General features: G+C 46.6%; 1 protein-coding gene across 16 annotated transcripts in view; it reads right to left on the bottom strand.

Annotated features, from left to right (window-relative positions):
• Art3 (ADP-ribosyltransferase 3 (inactive)) overlaps positions 1–25768 on the bottom strand; it is an 86314-nt gene that overhangs the window by 30900 nt on the left and 29646 nt on the right. For 5 of the 16 annotated variants that reach the window (XM_076546668.1, XM_076546671.1, XM_076546675.1 and 2 more), the window contains exon 1: positions 1041–1195. The exons of 3 other annotated variants lie outside the window; for them this stretch is intronic. The gene's annotated coding sequence lies outside the window, so the exon portion shown is untranslated. Of the gene's footprint in view, positions 1–268; positions 291–437; positions 586–1040; positions 1197–9328; positions 9476–20859; positions 20884–25768 lie in introns of those variants that run through there. 8 more of the 16 variants (XM_076546672.1, XM_076546661.1, XM_076546667.1 and 5 more) reach the window with 5 other exon arrangements.

The raw sequence follows: 25768 nt of genomic DNA, 5'->3' as shown, positions 1-25768 counted from the left end.
AAAAAGGAGAGCAAGATAACGTGCTATATATAGTTTCATTCTGGGCAGACGCTGTGATGGTAGAAGAGATTATGGAATACATTCCTATGGCTGCAAGAGCCATTCGATTTTATCTAGAGGTCTAACAAAACCTTAAGGAACTTCATTGCTTCCAGGATCAAATCCGTCCACCTCCACACAACCGTAGACTCGTCTCTCCCACCACAGCCGCCCCGAGACACAAGTTTCCCATCTCTAAATCTCCCCTGAGGCCACACAGGAAACGCACACGAAAACCACCACGCTCTCAAACTGCTCCCCGAGCCCCCAGCTTCTAAGAGCTGTCTAGAAAATTCCCCATGGACAGCTTCCATTCTTCCAGCTGCTTTGCGAGTTAGAGCATGCCCGTTAGGATGGGAGGGAAGAGGCGAGGTCAGCAGCAGGACAGGGTGGGCTACCTGAGGTGACCTCCTTCCTCCAACTCCTCACAACCGACCGAAGCCAGAGGTTGAGCAAGTGCGTAACGTTCTGGAGTTGGGGGTCGACTAAGCAGCCCCGGGAAGACAGCGATTCTAACTAGAGCCCATTCCGGTGCGTGTGGCAACGTAAGGGGTAGACAGGAGGGAAAGAATCCTCACGGCCGGCCGAAGCTATCCAGAGCCATTAGCCAACTCAATGAAGTGACGCAGGCTGTTGGCCTCCCGTCTCTCACATGCATACGCTTCGCCAGAGCTGCCATTCCTGTAACTCAGATGAAATCCCTGCTTCCCTCTCTTTTGCCAGTCATCTTAGTCTGGATTTTGAAAGAGGAAATGAATGGCCTTTCTTTTTGCAACTCATTTTGGCCTGGCTTCCTGTCTTTCTTCAAAAGCAGTTCTTTGGTCGAGCTCTATCAATATATCTGTAGGTACTTTAAAATGCTACTCTGTGTCAAACTTCCCTCTCAAAAAACTTAAAAGGAATAGAAAGAACCCAGGCAGCCTGTGCCCAGTCAGCTGTGGGCCAGGGTTTTCCTGGTCTTCATTTCAGCAGTCTGGGTGCAAAGAAATCAAAAGGTTTACCTGGCGTTTGTGCCTTTGCAGGAGGTTTAAATGATGCCCCGGCTCACGCTGATTCCCCCTCTCAGCTGTGGTGATAGTCCCTCCAGGATGGGATGTTGTTGACAGTGAGAGCTGCCTGGGAATGCTTTTCTTTTTATAACACCCCTAGCGGTGGCTTGGCAGTGGCACATTACCCCACTTGTGTCCTGCTATTTATATCCGGTCCCCAGCTCTGCCCTGGAACCACTGCTGTTAACGCTTTAAACCTGCAAGAGGCCCGAGAACCCACAGCAATGCCCCTGCCACGGAGCATGAGGCGATGGACTCCCTTCAGAGAGAGTCACCTCCCAACACTGACTTTTGACACTGGTGTGTCAGAGCGAAGGCTTGACTGGCCTCCATTAGATGATACCCATAATGAAGAGGGCTTGTTTGTTAAACACCGTCAAGAGTGATGGCTGGCACCACCCACTCAACTAGCTGACTGTATTTCAGGGACCGTGCCAGGTGCTGAGGTATACAAACAAAGTACTGAAGAACGTTCACAATCTAATAAAATACACCAGCATGTGGATGCACCAAACACAACTAGGAAAGAACTGCTCAGAATAAAACAAGTCCAGTGACGGTCCAACAGGAATGCCGAGGAGGAAGAGTGCTGTGGAACAATCCTCTTGTACACTGGAAAGATTTGTCACTCAAATTGGTTTAATAAAACACTGATTAGCCAGTAGCCAGGCAGGAAGTATAGGCAGGGCGACCAAACTCAGGATGATGGGAAGGAGAAGGGCAGAGTAAGGGGTCACCTGCCAGAGCAGAGGGAGCAGGAGATGAACATGCCACGCTAATAAAGGTACCGCCACATGGCAGAACGTAAATAAGGAATATGGGTTAACTTAAAATGTAAGAGCTAGTTAGTAATAAGCCTGAGCTATTGGTCAAGCATTTATAATTCATACAAGCCTTTGTGTGTTTATTTGGGACTGGGCTGTTGGGACAGGAAATGTCTGATTACAGAAGGGAGCTGGGAATGCTGGGAATGCCTGCATCTACAACTCTTGAGTAAGGCACCGGTGCTGGAAAGATTTCTGTCACCTTGACACAAGCTATAGTCATCTGAGAGGAGGGAGCCTCAAGTGAGAAAATGCCTGTATAAAATCCTGCTCTAGGGCATTTTCTTAACGAGTGATTGATGGGGGAGTGTTGCCATCCCTAGGCTGGTGTTCTTGGGTTCTATAAGAAAGCAGGTCGAGCAAGCCATGAGGAGCAAGCCAGTAAAAGACACCCCTCCACGGCCTCTGCATCAGCTCCTGCCTCCAGGTTCTTGCCTTGTTGAGTTATTGCCCCAAATTCCCTTAGTGATGGTCTGTTCCTGCAAGTGTGAGATGAAATAAACCCTTTCCTCCCCAGGATTCTTTTGGCCATGGTGTTCTATCACAGCAACAGAAACCCTAAGACAGCACTCATGGCAAAGTCAACAGTGCTGAAGAACATGTACAACCTCCAGGGACTGCAGACAAAACCAACCCTAGTTAGGGCTACTGTACCTGTGAGGAAACACCACGGTCAAAAGCAGCTTGAGGAGGACAGGGTTTATTTGGCTTACTCTTCCAAATCACTCACTGTTCATTACTGGAAGAAGCCAGGACAGGAACCCAGTATGGGGCAGGCGCTGATGCAGAGGCCATGGAGGAGTGCTACTTACTGGCTTACATGTTCCTCATGACTTGCTCAGCCTGCTTTCTTATAGAACCCAGGACCACCAGCCCAGGGGTGGCCCCACCCACACTGGTATCACTAATTGAGGAAATGCTTGTGTCAAGTTGTCATAAAACCATCCAGTACAGATATCATGAGACATTAGTGTATATTTACATCAAGATACACGAATAGAAAGCTGATCATAACTACTCAGAATATCTCCAAATGGAATAAACTGTGAAATACATTTATATACTGAAATTTTACTTAGTATTTAAAATGAATAAACTCTAACATTATATAACTATGAGGGTAAATCTCACAAACAAAATTTTACATGAGACACAAGCATACACATTATATGACTTATATAGAGTTCAAAAGTCAGGGGGAACTAGTCTGGAAAGATGGCTCAGTGGTTAAGGGTTCTTCCTGCTCTTGCAGAGGACCCGAGTTCAATTCCCAGCACTCATATGGTGGCTCAAAACTGCCTGTACAATGCAGTTCCAGGGGATCTAATGCCTTCTTCTGACCTCCGTTGGTTCTGTCTGCTTCGTGCTAGTGGATCAGCTATAAGCTCTCAGCTACTGCTCCCATGTCATGCCTGTCTGCTGCCATTATCTCTACCCTCTGGAACCATGAACCCCAGATGAAATGTTTTGTAAGTTGCCCAGGTCATGATGTCTTGTTACTGCAGTAAAAATGTAACTAAGATAGATAGATGCTCACAACCATTTGTAACTCAAGTCAGGGCATCTGACACCCTCTTTTGGCCCCCAAGGGCACTGCACACATGTGTTACACAGTCATACATGCAAGCAAAACATCCATACACATAAAAGAAAATAATGGGGAGAAAAAGACGACCAAAAACTGGTCTTTAAATTACTTATCAGCACTATTATTTATAGTTTTATCACTTAGTTTTGTCCAGAGTACAGGAAAATTGAGGAGTATATAATGGCACTAAATTTGCACCCTGCTTTTTATTTGATGTTAGCTTTTTTTTCCTCGTGCACTGATTCACACTTTGTACGCTTGCTACCTTCATTTCCTATTCCTGATTTGTGACCTGTGACCACATACAAACTGCTCTGCTCATCCGTGGCACCAGGGTACGTCTGAGCTCTTTTGTTCGTGGTGTGATTGGTATTCTGGTTAGAACATGGACCTACTTTCAGAAACTTGAGGGCTGTCCCTAGGAGCAATTTAGGAAAGGTAGTGCTCCCGCAGCGGGGAGCAGAGGGGCCTCTGCCTGCTTCCGACTGTGACCTGCAGGGGGGCCTCTTGCGCCAACTCTAATTCCTTCACAGTTGATTTCTTTTTCACTGAGGAATTTAGTTAGCTGTGTGTTCTGTAAATTTAATGTTCAAATAGCTTTTACTGCTACTAAAATGGGATGATTCATACCATAATACAGGTTAAGGTATCAGTTCAAAAGATGCCAACAACACGCTGTAGCTAGAGTTTTCCTGGTCCTGCCTGGCCCAGGGTCAGGACAAATTGCTGTGGGATGTTCTGTATGTCCTGTGGGAGACCGTTCTTAGGTTCCTCGTGGCTTTACCCAGCAGGTCCGCATAGAGGATGATTAGGACCATGGGCCTGAGTGCAGGTGTCTGAGATGATCTGCACTTGGCTATGCTGGGGGATGGTCTGTATGTCAAGTTGCTCTGATTGGTCAATAAATAAAACCTGATTGGCCATGGCTAGGCAGGAAGTATAGGCGGGACTAACAGAGAGGAGAAATAAAAGAACAGGAAGGCAGGAGTCACTGCCTGCAGCCGCCGCCAGGACAAGGAAGATGTAAAGTACTGGTAAGCCACGAGCCACGTGACAAGGTATAGACTTATGGAAATGGATTAATTTAAGCTATAAGAACAGTTAGCAAGAAGCCTGCCACGGCCATACAGTTTGTAAGCAATGTAAGTCTCTGTGTTTACTTGGTTGGGTCTGAGCAGCTGTGGGACTGGCGGGTGACAGAGATTTGTCCTGACTGTGGGCAAAGCAGGAAAACTCTAGCTACAACAAATCTCTGTCACCCACCAGTCCCACAGCTGCTCAGACCCAACAGAGTAAACACACAGACGCTTATATCAGTTATAAACTGTATGGCCGTGGCAGGCTTCTTGTTATCTAGTTCTTATATCTTAAATTATCCCATTTCTATTAATCTATAAGTTGCCACGTGGCCCATGGCTTACCGGTACCTTACATCTTGCTGGTCATGGCGGCGGCTGGCAGTGTCTCTCTGCCTCAGCCTTCCACTTCCCAGAATTCTCCTCTCTCCTTGTCCCGCCTATACTTCCTGCCTGGCTACTGGCCAATCAGGTTTTATTTATTAACCAATCAGAGCAACACATTTGCCATACAGACCCTCCCACAGCACACACTTTTGTGACAGGGTTGGAGTGGACGGTCAAAGGAGATCGGAACGGGATCACTTCAGCACAAGGGCACTGGGCCTGACTTGGTTTACTTGACCCAGCTGTGATAAGTAAGAAGCTTTGTATTTGATTTCTAGGATAAAACCTTCACAGAATGGGTAAACAAAGTATTTATATAAACTATAACATTTATTTTTAAAGAGGTTTTTTGTTGTTGCTTGTTTGTTTAAAGAATTGGACTTGACTTCAGGAAGTAAGTCAAGTCTCTCTCTCTCTCTCTCTCTCTCTCTCTCTCTCTCTCTCTCTCTCTCTTTCATGTGTGTGTGTGTGTGTGTGTGTAGACCACAGGTTGGTGTCAAGGGTTCTCCTCGACTGCTCTCTCCACCTTATTTTTTGAGACAGAATCTCTCAGTAAACCCGGGCCTGGTCGACTCAGCTAGGCTGGCCGGCAGGTCCCAGGGGACTTCCTGTCACTGCCTTCCCATGGCTAGAGTTACAGGCACAAGCTACTGGGCCCGACTTCTTCTGTGGGTGCCAGGAACCCAAACTCAGGGCCTTGTGCTGTGCAGAGTAGTTACCCACTGTGCCGCCATCTCCTCAGCTTCTAGCTGGCGAACACTTCTGAAGCAAATTGCTGACGGCAGATGAGGGGTCTGTGGTGCTCGGTTACACACTTCGGTTACACACTTCGGTTACACACTGTATACATACTTTATTTCCTATTGTAAAATGCATGTCTGACTCTGACCAGACTTAACCGATTGAAGTCTCTCCGTCAGTCATTAACGAAGTGATCATTCCTAACTGGTGTATTATTAAGGAACATATGGACTCTTATTTACAGCCTCCCAGAGCTCTTACCATTTGGTGTAACTTCAGACCTTGTCCAGAAACCAAAGGGCGCACCTCAGCCTGCAAACACTGAGGACTTTACAGTGATGAGCCCTTGGCTCCCACGTGAGGTGTGTGTGAAGATGGTCATGTGAGAGGGATGCTGGGGAGACACATGTGTAAATACGATGAGCCCAGAGAGGAGGGGCTTTACTGTAAACAAAAGTACAGTCTCAGGCGGGAGGCAGGCTCTTCAAAGGACGGCTACTGAGGCCAGTAAAATCGATCTCTCTCTGTCTCTCTCTCTCTCTCTCTCCCCTTTCTCTCTCCCCTTGACACACACACACGCACGCACGCACGCACGCACGCACGCACATGCACACACACGCACACACCAGTTGGGCTTTTCTTGGTGGGCTTTATTCAAAATCTAGGGGGTAGTAAAATGTTACATAGGCTTTAAAAAAATGTTCAGACTATTTTTGTAGCTATATGAACTACACAAAATAATTGGCTTCACTATGACACATTCCTAAGTGCACATAATGTACCTCATTCATATTCACCCTCACTCCCCTCTCTCAATAGCAGTTATTTATAATAAATGTTATCTATAATTCTAGATTTCAGCTCCATGTCCATCCTCTAATGAACGGATAGACAGAGTATTATCCTACCGTTATAAATAGGAAGTACTGATATATTTACACCGAGTGCTGCAGTAACCAAGCAGAGAGACGGGAAGACACCGTTTCTAAAGGTGTGGGACCGCTGCTGATGCAGGCGGCTTCCTTTCCAGAGCAAGGAAGGAGTTCCCGGGAACTCTGCCTCCACCTCCTCCCTCCGCCCCCTCCCTCCACCTCGGCCTGCCAATCACTCACCCGCTCCCTATCATCACAGCCTTGCCTTTCTCTGTGTCAAATATGATCACAGGGTCAGTGTGTGGTCTGTGGTGATCGGCTTCCTAGCACACGCAATGCCTTGAAATGCACACACGTCACGTGCCTCTAAAAATGATGGCAGCAATGGTCTCAAGTGCACTGTGTAGCCCAGGCTGGCCGCAAATTCATAATCCTCCTGCCTCGGTCCCCTGAGTGCTGGGTTTACAGGCAAAGGCCCAGCTATGCCCAGCTAAGAACTATGCATTTTAATTAGGTGTTTTATGGTATGTGAATACTATCTCAAATAAAAAGATGTTTAAGATAAAATCTGTACTTATTTTATTTAGTATTAGTGTGTGAGCACACACACATGGGTATGTCATGGGAGTTGTCGACGTAGGGTCTCTGTTGTTTCTGCAATGTCTGTATCCTCCCAGCGGACTGGCGCTGGAGCTTCCATATGGCTGTCCTGTCCCTGGCTTTCCTCTCGCTGTAGAAGTTTGAGGATTACAGATGCACCCATCGCATCTGACTTCTTCTGTGGATTCTGGGGATTGAACTAGGGGTGTCAGACTTGCCCATCAAGTACTTCACTTACTGACCCATCTCCCTGGCATGTTATCTTGGTTTTACTTTTAAGGGCTGGATTGCTGGTAAGGAGAGAAGCGTTAGATTCTCTCCGCCATGTTTAAATCATAACTCCAGTGGCGGCTACACAATAATATGCATTTCTCAAAAGTCGTAGAGCTTACAATCAACTCATGAATTTTATGGATGCAGAGCAAATCCAAATTCAGATCCTTTTAAACAGACAAGAACAACAAAAAAGCCAAGGTCTTGCTCGGGTACTCCTTGAAATTCCTTTGGTACCCACACAGATACACAAAACACTACCCCAGCCTGCAATACTTCAGTAGCGCAGAGAAGAGCCTGGGGGACCCTGGGGTAAGATGAGGTGACTGAAGAACACACCAATCTAAGAGATGGCAAAGCAGAACACTGCCCTGAAGAAAGGAAGTTCCTCCTGGGAAGAGCATGCCAGACCAAATGACCCCGTGAAGACCTGTGGCCACCAGAGGGCAGCACCAGAACACAATCTCTCCACTCCCGAGAGGCTGGACTCTCAGGCTCTACTCTTAGGCAGAAAGAACTCTGAAGTTAAGTCCTAGTCAAAGAAGGTTGTTTCACCAGACTCCATTTTCATTGTAAAAATGCATGTTTCTTAGCATGAGTTGACGGGGAGGCTTCTGAACCGAGCTCATTTCAACAGGGAGAAGCAGTTTCCATTTTGCATACCCCCCCCCCCCATCACCCTGTGCCTCTCTGATACAGGGAAAACAATACTTTGTTTCCTGGTAGTTGGAATATTAGCCTATCTCTGCACTGGTGATGTTTAATGGACAGCTCAGCGTCTTAATGTTTCTGCAGACTCATGGACACCCTCCTGTACGGCCCTCATCACAGCCTCCCCCACTGGGAACTCGCAGTGAAACTGTCTCTCACGTTCCCCTCAACCTCATTATCAGGTGCTTTCCCCACGAGCTCTACACAGCTCCCTTCCCATGCCGGCCGTCTTCTCATACAAGATTGGAAGCTGGCTCTGCTGGTCAGCTTTCCTAGGCTCACCCTCATAGAGACTCCCCTTGCTTGCTGTTATGGCCTCCCCTTGCTTGCTGCCTGCCAGGAAATTACACAGATCTTCTCCTACAGGCTCCCTCACCACCACCACCCCATCCCTTTGTCTCAACTGCTAACTCCTACAAGAATTCTCTGGGACCAGCCAGCCACAGCAGCCAGCCTCACCAGCAGGCCATACCAGTCAGCCACACCAGCCAGCCACAGCAGCCAGCCACACCAGCCAGCCACAGCAGCCAGCCTCACCAGCCACAGCAGCCAGCCACACCAGCCAGCCACACCAGCCAGCACATCCATCAGCCACAGCAGCCAGCCACACCAGCCAGCACATCCATCAGCCACAGCAGCCAGCCACACCAGCCAGCCTCACCAGCCAGCCACACCAGCCAGCCACACCAGCCAGCCACACCAGCCAGCCTCACCAGCCAGCCACAGCAGCCAGCCACAGCAGCCAGCCACAGCAGCCAGCCACAGCAGCCAGCCACACCAGCCAGCCACACCAGCCAGCCTCACCAGCCAGCCTCACCAGCCAGTCATACCAGTCAGCCACACAGCCAGCCTCAAAATAGACTTCAAACCAAAAGTAATCAGAAGTAGTGAGAAAGGACTCTACATATTCCTCAAATAAAAAATCCACCAAGAGGACAGTGAATTTTCAACCTGGATGCACCAAACACAAGGACATCCATATCAATAAAAAACAAACAAACAAAAAACACCACTACTACAGCTAAAAATCACATTTTGTCCCTCACACTGATAGTGGGAGACTTCACTACCGCAATCTTGCCAATAGACAGGTCCTCCAGACAAAAACTAAACAGAGAAACGCTGGAGTTAACCAGTGTGATAAACCAAATGGTCCTAACATACTTACAGAACAGGTAACCCACACGAAAGAATACACCGTTTTCTCAGCACTTCATGGAACTTTCTCCAAACCTGACCACATACATGGACACAAATTATTATTATTCCTTAGAAGCCTGTTTTTCTAAGGAGAATCAGAAAGGGAGTGGATCCGGATGGGGAGGGACATGGGAAGGAACTGGGAGGAGGAGGGGGAAGGGGAACCCGTAATCAGAATAGGTTGTACTTTTTAAAAATCCATTTTCAACAAAAGAAAAATAAGGAAATCTAGCTGCTCCATCACAAGGCTCCATTTCCAGAACACTGGAAAGAGCCTTTGTCCTCACTCAGATTCTGCTGCTTGGCAATTTCCTGTGTGTGAGACCAAGTGTTTTTCTAGGAGTCCTTGAGACCTCTCTGGCTCTCTCCATAAAAAAAAAACAGGCAAAAGAAAAAAATTAAAACTAGAACATAGACTGCCCGGTGCTGAGAGTTCCTGAGACTTAGCGGGGGCTTCTCACTGCTCCAGCACTATTCTAGGGTCCCGTCCAGAGAAAACAGCGCCCCTCTCTTGTCTAGAGCCAAGCCTGACGATGATGCTACTTTACCACATCTACGGTATGGATGCTGAGCTAATGCACTGGAATGTAAACACACTTAAAATTTCATAGACAGTTCTGAACTGACTGAGCAGGTTAACCTGCTTGCTGCCAAGGTTTAAAAGCTTTCATTTCTAGTATCCACAGGAAGAGGGAAGGAACTCCAGCACCAGGGTGTCCTCTGACCTCCACACAGCACCATGGCACACTCTAAAAATGTAATAATGTTTAAAGTTTTCTATATAATTCTAGTTTCAAAATACTTGCTTCGAAAATTTGTATAATAAATTAATCACTACAGAATTTGGGTCAGTCGCCTTTTCGGAACTTAACTTTCTCTCTCCCTGTCTCTTGTTCCAAACACATCTTTAAGTGCAGGTTTTAGAGACTCTACATTCCTGTTCCCTGTTTTCCCCATGTCACCCACGCCAAAAAGTTAACGATACAGAAGCATGTGACTGAAATGCAGACTGAGAAATCCTCACTCAAAAGGGTACGTAGAGCACCAACTCTGAGTCAATGTCTAGTGTTTGAAACATCCTCGCTCTGCGTCGCGACCCTTGTCTTCCTAACTAAATGGCAAGTTTCTTCCCGGCTGCTCATTCATTCCACTGTCCACTGCTCCCAGCTTAAACAGCACGAACTGCAAAGAACACATTCAGGCTGCGTTTAAGAGATTTCATCAACATGCTTTTAAATCTTTACACATTTTGCTGAATGTAGCATCTACTTATTAACAACAAGCCTTTATAAAGATTAACCTAGTCGATCTAATCCACTTTTTTTTCAGTGCCAGAGACTATTTCCAAGGCCAGGAGGCACTGAGCTAAACCCTCAATTCCTGAGTTGTAAAGGCTGAGATATTATCAGCAAAGGAAACAGATCCTGCTCCAAGGAGCCTGCAGCTACCAAGTGGTGGTGGTGGGGGGGCAGGCAGCAAATCAGATGATAAGTCAGCAGTCATTCTGCAGGAGAGATGAAAGTCCTGTGGAATGAGCAGGATCAGAGGTGTGCCGTGTGGGGACCGGGGGCATCTTGTATTAAACAGAGGGGCCAAGTGAGACTCTCTGACAGGGCACCATCTAAGCAAAGGCGGAAGGGGGGGAGCCGGTGGAGGAAGATGGAGGGAAATTCTTTCAGAGGAGAGCCAGAACTACCTTCCAGCTCCCAGTCACCTGATGTCTATGGAGCGCTTTGAAAGTGACTGGGTGAAGAGGAAAGTGAAATGTGTCAGGGCGCTTGGTTGTATTTAATTTTAAACCCCTGATTGGTTGACTGGAAAGTTTCCAATGTTTGGAAGAACGGAAGTATTTGCATCTATTTTTGCACTTGACATTTCGTGCGATCTAAATATAGATCAATTATTTGCGATGAAAATTTGGTATGCAAATGCTAAGGGCTATCAGTATAAAACACTTAGAGGATTTCAGACACAGGAAGAAAGTAAAGTGTGCCCTTTAGATGCAAGGGGTTAAATAAGATAAAATTAGTGATGTCGATTTCACTTGTTTCTTGTTCCTGAAATGTGGCTACAAGACAGTTTTTTCCCCTTTGGCTTGTTGAGATAGGGTCCTTGTCGTCTAGGCTGGTGTGAAATTTGCTTTGTTGACCACCCTGGCCTCCAGGGGCAGCCCCCAGCTAAGGCCAAATACTGGGATTACAGGCGTGAGTCACCACACCTGACTCAGGAAGTTTCAAATTATCCATGTAGCTAACGCTAGCTACTTTTTTTTTTTTCTCATGTAGCCCAGGCTGACTTCCAATTCGTTATGTAGCTAAGGATGAGTTCGAATGCCTAATCCCCCTGCCTCCAGCTCTCCAGTGATGGATTACAGGCATGTGCCACGGAGTCTGGTTTACGCAGTCCTGGAGATCAAACCTAAGGATTCATGCCTGCTAAGCAAGCCCTCTCCCACCCGAGACACCTTTGTAGCTCTTTTCTGATTGTCTGTCTGTCTGTCTGTCTGTCTGTCTGTCTGAGGCAGAGTCTTGCTATGCAGCCCAGGTTGATTCAAAGTTGGAATCCTGACCCAGCCTCCCGAGTACTGGGAGTGCAAGCCGTGTGTCACCAGACCCAGCTCACTGGGTTTCTTTAGATGACGCTGGGCTAGAGGGAGCCGTCTGCCTGCTATGGCTGAGGAAAACAAGCAGGTTGTTCTCAGTGGCGAGTGCAGCCCAGGGCAGTGAGGGCCAGGCCGGGGGTGGCAGGCAGCAAAGGACTTGTTCTGGTCGGTCGGTCGGTCGGGGTCTCTTGTGTCTTTTACCCCTTTCTGGGGCTAGAGTAACCTGAATCCAAGCCTGGACGTGGCATTGCCATGGGAAATCCCTACCTTCCTGCTAGACATGTCTCCTAGGTAACCCTCAGGGTCCGTAAGCCCTTGTTCATTCATCCCGTGTGGCAGGAGAAGTTACAATATCCATAACACGGAAAAGTGCGAAGTCACTTGCTTGGCTCGCAGGGAAATTCTGAAGTGAACTGTCAGTGGGGTCTCTCACGGGAAGATGCGGGTGCCCAACCGGGCCCATCTGGGCACAGCTGAAGATGTCTGTGTCTCACGGGAGGAGGAGGCCTTTATAATGGGGCCTCTAGAAACCAATGCACTGGATGGAACCTGCCACAAGGAAGGAAGAACTGGACCAAGGGCAGGCTGTCCACCCTCCTGTGCCACCAGGCCCACACTCCTGGGCCACCAGGCTCACACTCCTGTGCCACCAGGCTCACACTCCTCTGCCACCACGCCCACAGGCAGCAGCAGGCCCGGCCTGACCCAGGCTGGTCCCTTCCTCTTCGCTCCACACTGTCTATTCTGTTGTCCTCTTCAATGAAATGTTGTTGTTTTTGTTGTTATTATTGGTTTGCTTGTTTGTTTTCAAGGCTGGATTCTCTATGTGGCCCTGGCTGTCCTGGAACTTGCTCTGTAGACCAGGCTAGCTCAGATTCAGAGATCCACCTACCTCTGCCTGAGTGCTAGGATTGAAGGTGCATACCACTATACTGGCTCCAATGCCATCATTTCTTAATCTGCGATTTTCCTTCTCCACACAACACAAAATGGGATGAGAAACAAGTTATTGCAGTTTGTTTTCAGCTGTAAGATGTTCAAAAAACAAAAAACAGGGTTTTGTGGATTGAGGTAAAAAAGTAAGGGGAGACAGGATCTTGGGAGCCGAAAGGGGAAAGAAAGGAGTCTTCACTTTCAGCCAGGACGTTTTCTTCTTTGCCGCACAGTTAAATAAGTGAACCATCACAGCATGAAGGGAAGGATAGAGCTCTTCGCTGTGGCATGGTGGGGCTGTAATCGAAAGTTGAATTATTACCTCTATTCCCAAGGCTGGAAACCCCCATGAAGTAACTGTGGTGGGAACATCAGCCCGACTTAAAAGAAAACTAAAGGGAACTAACTGCCTTTTAAGAGTGTAAATGTATTCCCTTCTGAAACAGGAAACGCTAGCTTTTAGAAGAGAGGAAGCAGAACCGTCTGGGACAATCCCTGTGTGTGGGTGGTGGACAGTAACCTGAGCGGTCTTTCATGTCTCAGGACCCATAGCAGCTTTCTCCTTTAAGGTAACTTCCCTAAGGGCAAGCTGTCTGCTCCCTCAGATGTAAATGCTGCTCCACTCGCTCTTATTGAAAGTTAATAAAAAGGCTGCCATGGAACTACCCCAGAAACATTATACATCAGCTTGTCCCAGATGATCAAAACCCACTCTGGGGCTTACTTTATGTATGGACATTCTGCTCACCCGTCTTTAAACCCCGCTTACAGAGTCCAACATATGCTCAGCACAAAAAGGGGGTGGTGGTGGTGTGCTACCCTCGAATCCCTTAATTTGTACAGAGAGGACACTACACATGTGTTGGTTTGAATGGAAGTGTCCCCGGTACTCTCGGGCGTTTGAACACTTGGCCCCTAATTGACGGTGCTGAGAGCTAGAGTACGGCCTTGTTGGATGAAGCGTGTCACCGGAGGTAGGCTTTGCGCCGTCTGACTTTGTTCTCTCTGTGTGTTGGTGCCTGTGGTTCAAGATGGGAGCCCTTGGCTTCCAGCTCCTGCCACTGTTGTCTCGCTCTGCCACTAAGGACTCCAGCCTTCTGGAACCCCAAGCCCAAAGAAATGCTTCTACAAGTTGCCTTGGTGATGGTGTTTTATCCCAGCAATAGAAAAGAGCTACTACACCACATGATCACCAACCCCACCCCTCTAAAAAAAGACAGAGAAAATTACAGGCACTGATGACATAAGAATAGTAAATACCAAAAAAAAAAAAAAAAAAAAAAAAAGCAAGTCACTCTCTTCTTTTGGGGAGCCCATGCACATCCCCCAGGAAGGAACATCCCTGAGCACACTCAATTGGAGAATCCATTACCAAGCATGCTCAGTTGATGGTCATACATTTCCCAAAGACAGCAGACACATCATGGCGGCATGCTTGGCTTGCAGTCGTGAAGTATGTTTACAATGTTAAAACAGCAGGCGGGAGTGCATCTGGGCATTTCAGCTTGCACGTTAGCTGGAAATAAAGGACACTTTGGAGGTGCCGAGGCGAGGGTGTTTGTGCTGGACGTGCCTGCCTCACTCACAGGGGACACTCCAGTTTAGGGTGCAGTCAGAGAAGGCAGGGAGATCATGACGGCGGCGTAACCAAGAGCCTTGCAGATGACGCTCAAAGGGCGGCACTTCAGTGAAACGGCAATGGACATCAAGTGGAGGAGGAAATGATCCCGTCTCAAAGGCCATGCCGTACAGGAGAAGGTGACCCGGCAGGAACCTTTAAGTGGAATCAATGGGGAGTATGGGGCACAGTCAATATGGAGTGGCGAGGGCTTGACTTAAATCAGTGGTGACGGACCCTGAAGATGAATGGCAACAACCACGTAGAGTGGGGGCGCTTAGAGAGAGGACAGGACATGGACTACGGGATTTCATCTCAGGTATCCAAATGCATAGGACCAATGTCAGGCAAGGTAGGGAACTTGTGGCCAGGCTCCCCTCTCTGCCTCCTGACTGCCAGGAATACAGGCATGTGCCAGGATGCTGTTAGCCTCCGTCTACACCAAACTTCTGGCTTGTACGTCACACTCACTATCTTCTGCCAAGTCCGGAAAATGCTTAGGAAGCTCTGCTGAGGTCAGCCTTCATAACCCTGCCTAACAGAAGCCTTAGCAAGCTCCAGATCAGGCGGATCAAGAGCTGCACCCAGAGAGAAAGCTGGTGTCCTTCTATATATACCATTGTAGGGGTCTCAGCATAGCATCCGATACGTGTGTGTGTGTGTGTGTGTGCGTGTGTGTGTGTGTGTGTGTGTGAGAGAGAGAGAGAGAGAGAGAGAGAGAGAGAGAGAGAGAGAGAGAGAGAGAAAATTCATGTGTGTAAAGGCCAGAGGTTGACATTTGGGGGTCTCCCTCTACCACTGTCCTCCTTGTCTTTTGAGACAAGGTCAGCTAAAGGCCACACCCTCTCCTCACCCCCAGTCTCTATCTCACCAGTACTGGGTCAGGGCACTGCCAGGTCTGGCCTTTCCCTTGGGTGCTAGGGCTCTGAACTTGGGTCTTTGGGTTTACCTTCTCAGCCCTTCTATACTATGTATCTTCATAAGAAACGAACAGCATTTGTCAGAAAGACCTGGGACACAGGTCAGCACATTTAGTCACGTGCCTTTGTCAGAGCAGGGGGAGAGTTCAGCTCCATATATTTATAAAGGGAGTAACAGCAGAGGAAAAAGGGGGGATTTTGTAAGACAGGAATTAGGGAAATAAACTTTCTAGTTTGACTATACTGGCTGAGAAGGTGACTCCGTTAAGGGTCTGCCATACAAACCTAAGGACCTGAGTTCGGATCCTCAGCACCCAGGTAAAAGTTGGGCCTGGTGGTGTCTGTGACTGTACTGCTGGAGGGGTGGAGACAGGCAGATCACGGAAGGTTGTTGGTCAGCTAGGAACTGATGAGCTCCGTGCTCACTAAGAGACGCTGTCGCACAAACTAAGACGGAGCGTGCCTCAGGAAGACACCCAGTGCCAGCCTCCGGCTTACGTTTGTGCTGCTCTCCCCTCCCCCATTCACTTTAGTTTATACAAGGCACATGAGGGGAGAGGGGAGACTTATCAGACAAGCTTCCTGCGTTTAAAGGACCCCAGAAAGTGAACGGTCACTATTTCAGCAGCTAGACAAAACCAGGTTCTAATTTCCTAAGGACCGACTCCCGTATTTCTTGCACATCCCTGCGCCGGCAGCCCGTCTGGCCATCTTGTGTCGGCGTGATGGATCAAATGTCCGTCTGCTTGGTGGCTTACTCCGCAGCCTTCATTTGTCAAGCATGTGCAAACCTGCCAGTTCTGAGACTAACACAGTTTGCCTGTGTTTCCTCTTAACTAAACTTAGCTAAATTGTTCAAGTCGCTTAGTGCATTAGCTTAGATGTCCACACAATGTGGGACTGCCTGGACATACAATTAGAGGGCTGGATGGCAGGCAAGGGATGATATATCATTTTTCTTTGAAATATCTACAAAGGGAGAAATGAACTGAGAACAGATATACAAAAAGCCACTTAATGGGCGGTGGCGCACACCTTTGATCCATGTACTTGGGAGGAAGAGGCGGGCAGATCTCTGAGTTCAAGGCCAGCTTGGTGGTCTACAGAGTGAGTTCCAGGACAGCCAGAATCAGAGAAACTCTATCTCAAAAAAACAAGCAAAATAAAACAACAACAGCAGCAGCAACATGCCACTTTACAGGTTTGAGAAACAAGAAATGTCCAACTTAGAGTCTTTTAAAGTTAAGGCCAAGAAATAATCTTTAAATATATATGTGTGTGTGTGTGTGTGTGTGTGTGTGTGTGTGTGTGTGTGTGTGTGTGTGTGTGTGTGTGTGAGTGTGTGTAGGTACTTTAAAAAACTTCAAGCTATGAATAGGGTTGCATGTTAGTCCCTGTACTGTCAAGGCAAAGGCAGGTCCCTGTGAGTTCAAGGCCAGCCTCTTCTATGTAGCGAGTTCCAGGACAGCAGCCAGGGTTACATAGTGAAACCCTGTCTCAAAAATCCAAAGCAAACAGCTAGTAGTAGTACTAGCAGAAGACGCTTCAGTTTCCTGCTATCAGAAAGTAAGACTGGAGAGACGAAAGGAACCCAAAGTGTGAGCAGAGACCGTGGGGAAAAGCAAAACCCCCACAGGAGAAAGGGAAGAGAAGAGAGTAAGAACCAAAGCCAGCCGGCTGTGGGAGTGCACGGCGCTTACCCCAGAGGCAGAGGCAGGTGAGTATCTGAGTTTGAGGCCAGCCTGGTCTAAATAGAGAGTTCTAAGCCAGCGAGGGCTACATAGTGAGACCCTGATTCAAAAACCAAACAAATAAAATGAAACAAACAACAACAAAAACATAAGCCAGCATGGAGGCTGAGGCAGGGGGATTATGAGTTTGAGGCACAGTCTGGACTATGTCGTGAGAAGAAGGAAGGGAGGACGGAAAGAAGGGTCAACCTAAGAGAACTATGACCTTTGGATGTTCTAAAGCAGGAATGTGCTATGACACCCCACACTCCCCACAAATTTAAAAATGTTTTAAATTTTAGATCAGTACATAGGGGGAAAGCCATAACTACAGACTGAACAGTAACAATCTGCGGTTTCTACGGCAAACTAGATGGTTTCTGTGCTGTGTATAAAAATAGACAGGAAAATTCCTATCACTTTCTCACCTCTTAAATAATTAGGGATTTTTTTTCACCCAAGTAAACAGAAAGATAGAGATGAATGTGTCTACATATATGAATGAGTCATTGATGATTGATTCTTAAAATTGTGACATTATCGAGTCTCTGAGTGTTAATATATGCACTTTACCAACTTTCTGTTTAACTAATTCTCAGTCACGCGCATTGAGTAGCAGGTTCTTGGGCAGCTCAGGGCAGCTCAGGTCTACGTCATAGACCAGCTGGACGCATTCAGTGTCGCAGACTCCCAGTGGTCCACTCTACCCCACTTCACACCCTAGTGTTTCTTCCATTCTAAACATTTTACAGGCACTGTTTTCCAGGGCTGGACAAACTTTGGGGGTTTTGCTTTTTTGGGGGGTTTGTTCATTGTTTATTTGTTTGGGATAGGGTCTCACTATGTATCCTGTCTGGCTGGCCTTTAACTCATAGATGTCCCCCTGCCTCTACCTCCCAGGTGCTGGGATTAAAGGCGTGTGCCTTCAGACAGACCTGGTTATTTTTTAAAACTATATAAACAGGTGATTTACTAATAAAAGGACATGCATAGAGATCAAAGCTCCCCAAAGTGACAGCAATGTTGATTTTACTGCATTTTCTCATCATTTCCAAGTATACCAACTATATGCCTTACTATTGTATTCCTGCTCTGCTGGTTTTTTTTGTTTGTTTGTTTTTGTTTTTTTAAGTATGTAAAAAAACTGTGTCACTAAACCAAAACCAAAAGCCACAAATGCCCAAGTGCAGATCCCAACCTATCTGTGTTCTGGTCATGTGACTACTCAATCGCCATATGGCACAGTGCATGCTTCTTCCTTCTGTACCCACATACATCAAACGGGGACAATGGATCCCCTCATTGTGCTATAAAAGAAATACAAGAGTTAGGAGAGAGACAGGGAGAATACTGGGCACAAAGTAAGTGTGACAAGGAGAAGAAAATTATGGTTAAAAGCGACTGGTTGGGAACATCTCAAACTGAAATGGGCATGGGGTGCATCAGAGGATCGGGGCCTCTGTACATATTAGGTGGCTGCCTAGAAAAGTGAACTCTTAAACTGGGCAAAAGGAAATGGCAGAGGGGTTAGAGAGATGGCCTGGCTGTTAAAAGTCCTGGCTGTTCTCCCAGAGAACCTCAGTGTGACTCCCAGCACCTACACGGAGGCTCCCACTGTCTCTAACTCTAGCTCAAGGGGATTCAATGTCTTCTTCTGGCCTCTGTAGGCATCAGGCACATACTTGGTGCACAGACATACGTGTAGGCAAAATACCCATATATGTTAATAATAATAATAATAATAATAATAATAATAATAATAATAAAATAAATAAATAAATAAATAAATAAATAAATAAATAAATAAATAAAAACTTCAAAAAGAAAACGAGGCAAAGACGCTGTCTTTAGACCTGGCACCAAGGCATGTACAGCCACCAACATCTTCACACATGACCCACGGACTTCACCCCTGGAGATCATTCTAGCAATCAGTCACAGGCAGCTTAGCAGCGCACAGCTTCATGCTAGGAGAGCCTTTCTGCACTAATGGCCTTTACTTCAGGTAACTTGTAGAATTTCCCTCGTTCCCAGCATCTCCTTCCCTTTAAAGTCATGTACAGCGTGAATGTCTTTGGACCACCCGTTCACAACTGTCTGACACGATTTCCACAAATTTCAATCGCCAGGTGTCAGGCCAAGTTCTTTTGTTTTTATAGTTTCTAAGTTTAAACTGATCACCATAATGAGCACTCTGCACTCATTGTGTATGATAATTTTTAAATATTGATTCTGAGCTAATTTTAGACATAAGGAAATTATAAAAAAAAAATGGTACAAAGAAGGTCCTTATCCCCTTCCTTTCTTCCTCTAATGTCAACATCTTCATAACCGCCTTACAATTACCAAGAGCAGAGAATGAACAATGGCACCACATCACTAACCGAACTTCAGACCAGACTTGTCACTAATGTCCTTTTTCTAGGATTTGGTCCAGGGCTCATGTGACATTTAGTTGTTTCTCAGTGTGTAACAACCCTTCCTCACGGATGCAAACGTTTCTTTGCCGCCTGCCTGCTCCTCCCCCCTTGGCCATGGAAGGTCACATGGCCTCCTTTGCTACAGATTCCCACAGTCTGGAGCTGACCTGCTGCATTAACTAAAAACATCAGCTACTGCCCAGTGCCGACCACGGGTCTGTCACCCTTCCCCTTGTCGCTGGGCTCTGCACTGGCTGTTCTGAGAGTGACTACTGCTGGTCAGGATGTGACACAGAAGGAGAACACGACTAACAGAGACCTTATTTTAACCAGGCCCACGATAACCATCTGAAATGTCAACCACAGGGCCTCGACCTTCTCAAGCTTTCTTCGCTGCTTCTTCCCCGAGACCCTCAGACTCGTTGTCTCAAATTGCCGCACACTTCGCCTCCTGTTCCAATCATCTTTTGTCAGGGGGGCCTCAGTATGCAAGTTAGGGTCAGACCTCTGGGGTCGCCTTTCCTTCCTATCGCAGCAGAGTAGAAAGGCATTCCCCTGCGGTGTTCACCTCTGCTACCCCGACCCTGCTTCTTATAAGTGGTTGTACACAGCATTGTATACATGCTCGAATCCTTGTTTTCTTCTTTAAAGAGATGTGCTCTTTCTTACCCAAGTATTACGGAATTGGAGACACTGTCCACTCCACGGCACACCACAGATACCAAACAAGCAACAGCCATTATTCTGGTCCCCATCCATCTGCCTTGCTCCTATATCGTTCCAGCCACCAACAGGTACAGATGCAAGGTCAGAGCGGACAACCATGCCCAGAGGGAGCTAGATGACCAGACCTTCATTACTCAGCTCTCTATGCATTAAAATCAAGAGTTGGGAAGCTGGGGCCACAGAAAGAAAACAAAGCTGTGGATCTAAGGCAGAACAGGAAACGGGGAACTGACAGGAATCTTTCACTTCATTTAAAAAGAAATATACTCAGTTCCTTAAAAACCACTAAACTTGGAGCTTTTCCAAATATTTAAAAGGCTACTCGTCTCGAATACAAGTCAGTTAAGTTTAATATAATATAGTATCTGCAAATGACAAAAAATGTCCTTCCAACCCCCTTTTTACACTCCTGGGCAGATCTCCTGCCTTAAACAGGCCTAGTTAACCTCTAGTTCAAACTGGCAAACTGCATGTCCCGGAATGTCCTCCACAACCGGTCATTTGAGCCAGAGCCCATTAAAATGCCAGGAAGGCCAGTGCCATGTCATACCTTGCCCACATGGCTCTTCTAATGTTCACAGGCAGAACTCATCCCTCGAAGCAGGGTCCTCCAACTAGACCCGGGACAGTGTCACTCGGATCTGCCCCCCTCCCCTCTCCTCTCGGGGTATCAGTGGCAATGCAGAAACGGCAATCAAGCTACTGCCCAAGTGTGCCCTGTTACTGAATCCACTAGTTGTTTGGAATGCCGCTCACTGCTACTCTCTTGCGTGTTAACAATAGCCACGCTGTTTCCCAACTTGGAAAATTAACATGAACATCGACATTGCCCCGGCGGTCATGTTCTGTTCTGGGTGGCCAACCGAAGGCCGTGCATAGAGCTGCCTTTGTTGGGAGGAAAATGCTCTCTCTGAAGCTCACGCGGACACTGAAGTTGTTTTGTGCTGTACACTGTTCCTGGCTCAGACACATGCAAATGACCGCAAACTCCCTGAGAGGGGTGTGGAGGACACAGAAAAGAGGGCCAGTCTAGCCAGCGAGGTTACAGAACTCGAACACTCCCTGTGTTTGCATCTGTTATTTCTGGTTCGTTATATGCATGGGTGTTTTGCCTGCATGTATGGACATACATGCACTGCGTATGTGTCCGGTGCCCTCAGAGACCAGAAGAGGGTATTGGATCCCCTAGGACTGGAGTTAGAGATGGTTGTGAGCCACCAAGGGGCTGCTGGGAATTGAACCTGAGGCCTCAGCAAGAACAGTCAGGATTTAACCACTGAGCCATCACTCCAACCCTTTGTTCTGAGTTTTGGCATAAGATTCTTTTGAACTTACCTAATATTCTAAATTAATTAGTTTTCAGACTCATGTTCTTTTCTTTCCTTTAGAATTACTTAAAAATAAAATAAGTGGGTCTGGAGAGACGGCTCAGCGGTTAAGAGCACTGGCTGCTCAAATGACCTGGGTTCAATTCCCAGCACCCACATGGCAGCTCACAGCAGTCTGTAACTCCAGTTCCAGGGGATCCAACACCCTCATACATGCATCCATGCGTGCAAAATGTAAATGCATATAAAATAAAAATAAATCATAAAAAAATAAGTGAACAGCCTTGGCATGTGTTAATTATATACTAATATAATTAGCTTGGCAGTGGATTTCATAAAAAGTGATATCCTAAGACAAGCGAGTCTGGTTATAGATATTTGTTGAGGCACTGTGCTTTGCCAGGCGAGAAAAGAAAAGAGCAAATAATAACTACTATTATATTTGATATTTTTTCTTCTAAAAAGGTAGAGAAATGGGCTGGAGAGATGTCTCAGTGGTTAAGAGCACTGACTGCTCTTCCAGAGGTCCTGAGTTCAGTTCCCAGCAACCACATGGTGGCTCACAACCATCAATAATGAGATCTGGCGCCCTCTTCTGGCCTGCAGGGACACATGCAGGCAGAACACTATATACATAATAAATAAATAAATCTTAAAAAAAAAAGAATGTTAAAAAAAAAAGGTAGAGAAATATTCAGAAGGGAAACAGCCCAAAATCTTTGTAGCTCAAACTCAATTTCCAAAAGGAATAAAAGCAGATAGCTTAACAAACACCTTGCTTATAGTTTAACAGAGGAAAACACACATTAAGTTTAACCCAGCCAATAAGAGTCCACTAAGGACAGGAACAAGCTGGAGACGTGGGCAGACCAGAAGGAACTAGTACAGTAGATCGGACTCTTATTAACTGCTTATCAGGGGCTGAGGCCTTGGCTCAGTGCATCAAACATTTCCCTGGCAAGTGTGAGGACTGGAGTTCACATCCCCAGAACCCACTAAAAGCCATGGCAGTCCCCCGTCCCCCCACCCCCCACACACACTTGGGAGGCAGACACGGGTAAGTTGGCTAATTAGCCAGAATTGGCAAGCTCTGGCTGGGATCAGCAAGAGAACCTGCCTCTGTCCATACAATGGAGCGATCCAGGGAGTCACTCAACACCAAGTTCAGGCCTCCATATGCATACATATGTGTGCTCACACGCATGTCAACACACAGCCTCCATATGCACATATACATACATATGCGCGCCCACTCACATGTGAACGTCAAGTACACAAAATGAACAGCTTTTAAAATCTCCGATGGATGGAAGTCAAAAGCTGTTTCTCCCCTGCCTTTCAGACACTGCCTCCCATTAGCACCGAAAGTCCGGCAGATTCCAGTGCTGTTCGCGTGACCTGCAGTTTTGATTCCACGCTCCCGGGCACGCTGACAAGGCAGGAAACGAGAACTCACGGTGGCTCTCTCCAGCGTGGGGAAGTCATTTAGATGGAGGCGGCTGCTGGAACTGACCCTTATTTGGTGCACATACGCGATGCTGTAACATCTGGGGCCGCTCATATCAATCGTGGAGCGGTGCTTACGAAATATGGGCAGATCTGTTTCAAATACCAGACGGCCTAAGCAGAATGCAGTTTCTAAAAATGTTTTCATATGTCAAATTACCAGAAGATTAAGCTTAAGTTCAGAAACAGTGTTACTCAAAATTCTTCCTCACTCTGGTGCTCTTTTCAGCAACAATAAAATGCACAATTTCTCAGTGCTTTTAATGGACTTCTGTGTTTATATGATTTATGTCTAGTTTCTGTTTCCTTCCCTGTGGTCTTACTGAGGGTCTGACAGATGCTTTGAACACAGGGTGTAGGGGTTTTCCTGACCTCTGGATCAGTTTTTCAACATTGTAAGGAAATCATAGTGTCATTGTCTTAACAATATAAAAACTGACTAACAGCTCCCTAAAATGATGGAATTGCTTGATAAAAGGGCAGCTGGTGTACTCTAAGGCTTAAGGAGCTGAGTTTGGGAATCACCGTCTTCAGTCTGGACATGTTATGTTAGACTTCTGGCACTCTCTCCCGCAGGAGTGAGTCATCTGTCTTCTATAAACCTAAAACAGGATTTTGTTATGTCATGCTGGTTTCTAATAAGTGGAGATGTTATAGTTTCCATTTCCAGTTTGCTTTTCACTAGCTGAGCTGAAGAAAATATCCTTGGTATTAACATTAGGTGGGGGAGTCAGTATGTATTTCTGAAGCTTACTGAGTGGAGAGTTAACATTACACTTAAATGACTTGCATTAATCTCTTCAAATTTGAAAACTACGTTGGGAGTTTTAGGGGTCAGTCATAGAGCCTACAGATGCACTGGGCAAAGGTGCTACCTCTGAGCTACAGCTCAGCCCCAGCATTTTGAAGTCTACATGAACAGAATCATTTGGAAGCATTACTAAAGGTTCAAACGGATCCCATGCTGTTGGCTTTTATCGTCAACTTGACACGCACGGCCTAGTGTGACCTAGTAAGGGGGAACCTCCACTGAAGAACTGCACCCGTCAGACTGGCCTGTGGCCCTATCTGTGGCAATCGTCTTGGTAACTGATTGATGTGCCCCAGTCCACTGTGGGCAGAACTATTCCTCAGGCAGGCAGTCTGGAGTGTATGAAAAAATTATCAAGGAGCAAGCCGGTGAGCAGCATTCTTTCACGGTCTCTGCTTCAGGTCCTGCTTGAGTCCCTGCCCTGGCTGCCCTCAGTGTGGAGTGTGACCTGTAAGCAGAAATAAACCCCTTCCCTCCCAGGATGCTTCTGGTCATGGTGTTTTATCGCAAGAACAGAAAACTCACTAGGCCACTCAGTTTTTAAAAGACGGAAATTAGATTCATTTCCTGGGATATCCCTTAAATTCAAGGGGACACTGACTAGGTGGGCCTGGAATATAAAACAGAAAATAGCCCAATTTGAGAAATAACAACAACAACAACAAAAATGCAATAGTTCTAAAAGGACAGAATCTGTAGTTTAGGAGGCTGGAGGGATATCTCAGCAGTTGAGAGAACAAAGCGGCTCTTCTAGAGGACCTGAGTTCACGTCTCAGCACTCAGAATGGGGGCTCAGGGCCACCTGTAACTCCAGCTCCTGGTGGCCTGACGCTGCTGGCCTCTGAGGGCACCTGCGCTCACATACACATGCCTCACACAGACACACAAGAAAAAACACAACTAAAAATAATAAAGGTATTTTGAAAAACAAACTATAGTTTAATCTTCTTTCATTTTACTTGAAGAAAAGAGCAAGGAGATATAATTCGCAGTGAACAGAAAACTGTTAGGGAAAATTAGAGGTGTTGCCATAAAGCAAAATCATGGCATCCGCTGTCTTCAGCTGTTTAGAGCGAGCATCATGGCAGCCAGTATATACTAAACATGGAATGCATGTACTAGCCAGGTCCTCCTGTCTCGTACTGCAGTTACTAAGCACATATGACTACTGAGCATTTGGCATGTCACTGGTTCTTAATAATAATAATAATAATAAATCTCATTTAATGCTGATTAGGCAGCAAAATAATCTTTTATGTTTTGAATTATATTAATATATTGCTTAAATTGTTTTCAGTTATTTTTATTTTTAAATGTGGCTACTGGGGATTTAAAACCATGGGTGTAGTTTATATTATTCCTGGATAAGCTAGGCCAGGGCAGTCGGTTCTATAAAATTAGAAGAAATGATCATTATGTAATATGAATATTAAGATGTCACTTTTTAAAAGAAGTAAGTGGGGGCTCAGTCATATTGGCACATGCCTGTATTCTCAGCACTTGGAAGGCTGAGGCAAGAGGATAGTCACAGGCTAAACCACCCTGAGCTCCACAGCAGAAGACCATGTCGAAAAAAGAAATCACAAAGCTTTGAGGACTTAAGGCACTCAGAGCAGGAGACGAAGGACGAAGTCCAGGTCCGAAGCACTAAACTCTCCAGAGAGCAGGGCATCCGGGAGTGAGGGATGTTCTGAAAGAAAGAACCCTGTCCAATGTGACACCACAGACTGTCGGGGGAGACCAAGGCAGAGCCAAACCTAAAGACCTCTCCACCCCACATATCTGCAGAGCCAGCAGAAATCATACATGAAAGG

This window comes from Peromyscus maniculatus, chromosome 10 (genome assembly GCF_049852395.1).
Source record: "Peromyscus maniculatus bairdii isolate BWxNUB_F1_BW_parent chromosome 10, HU_Pman_BW_mat_3.1, whole genome shotgun sequence".
Classification (NCBI taxonomy): Eukaryota; Metazoa; Chordata; class Mammalia; order Rodentia; family Cricetidae; genus Peromyscus; species Peromyscus maniculatus.
The sequence above is the reverse complement of the archived record's forward strand: the minus strand, read 5'-3'. Positions and strand labels throughout refer to the sequence as shown.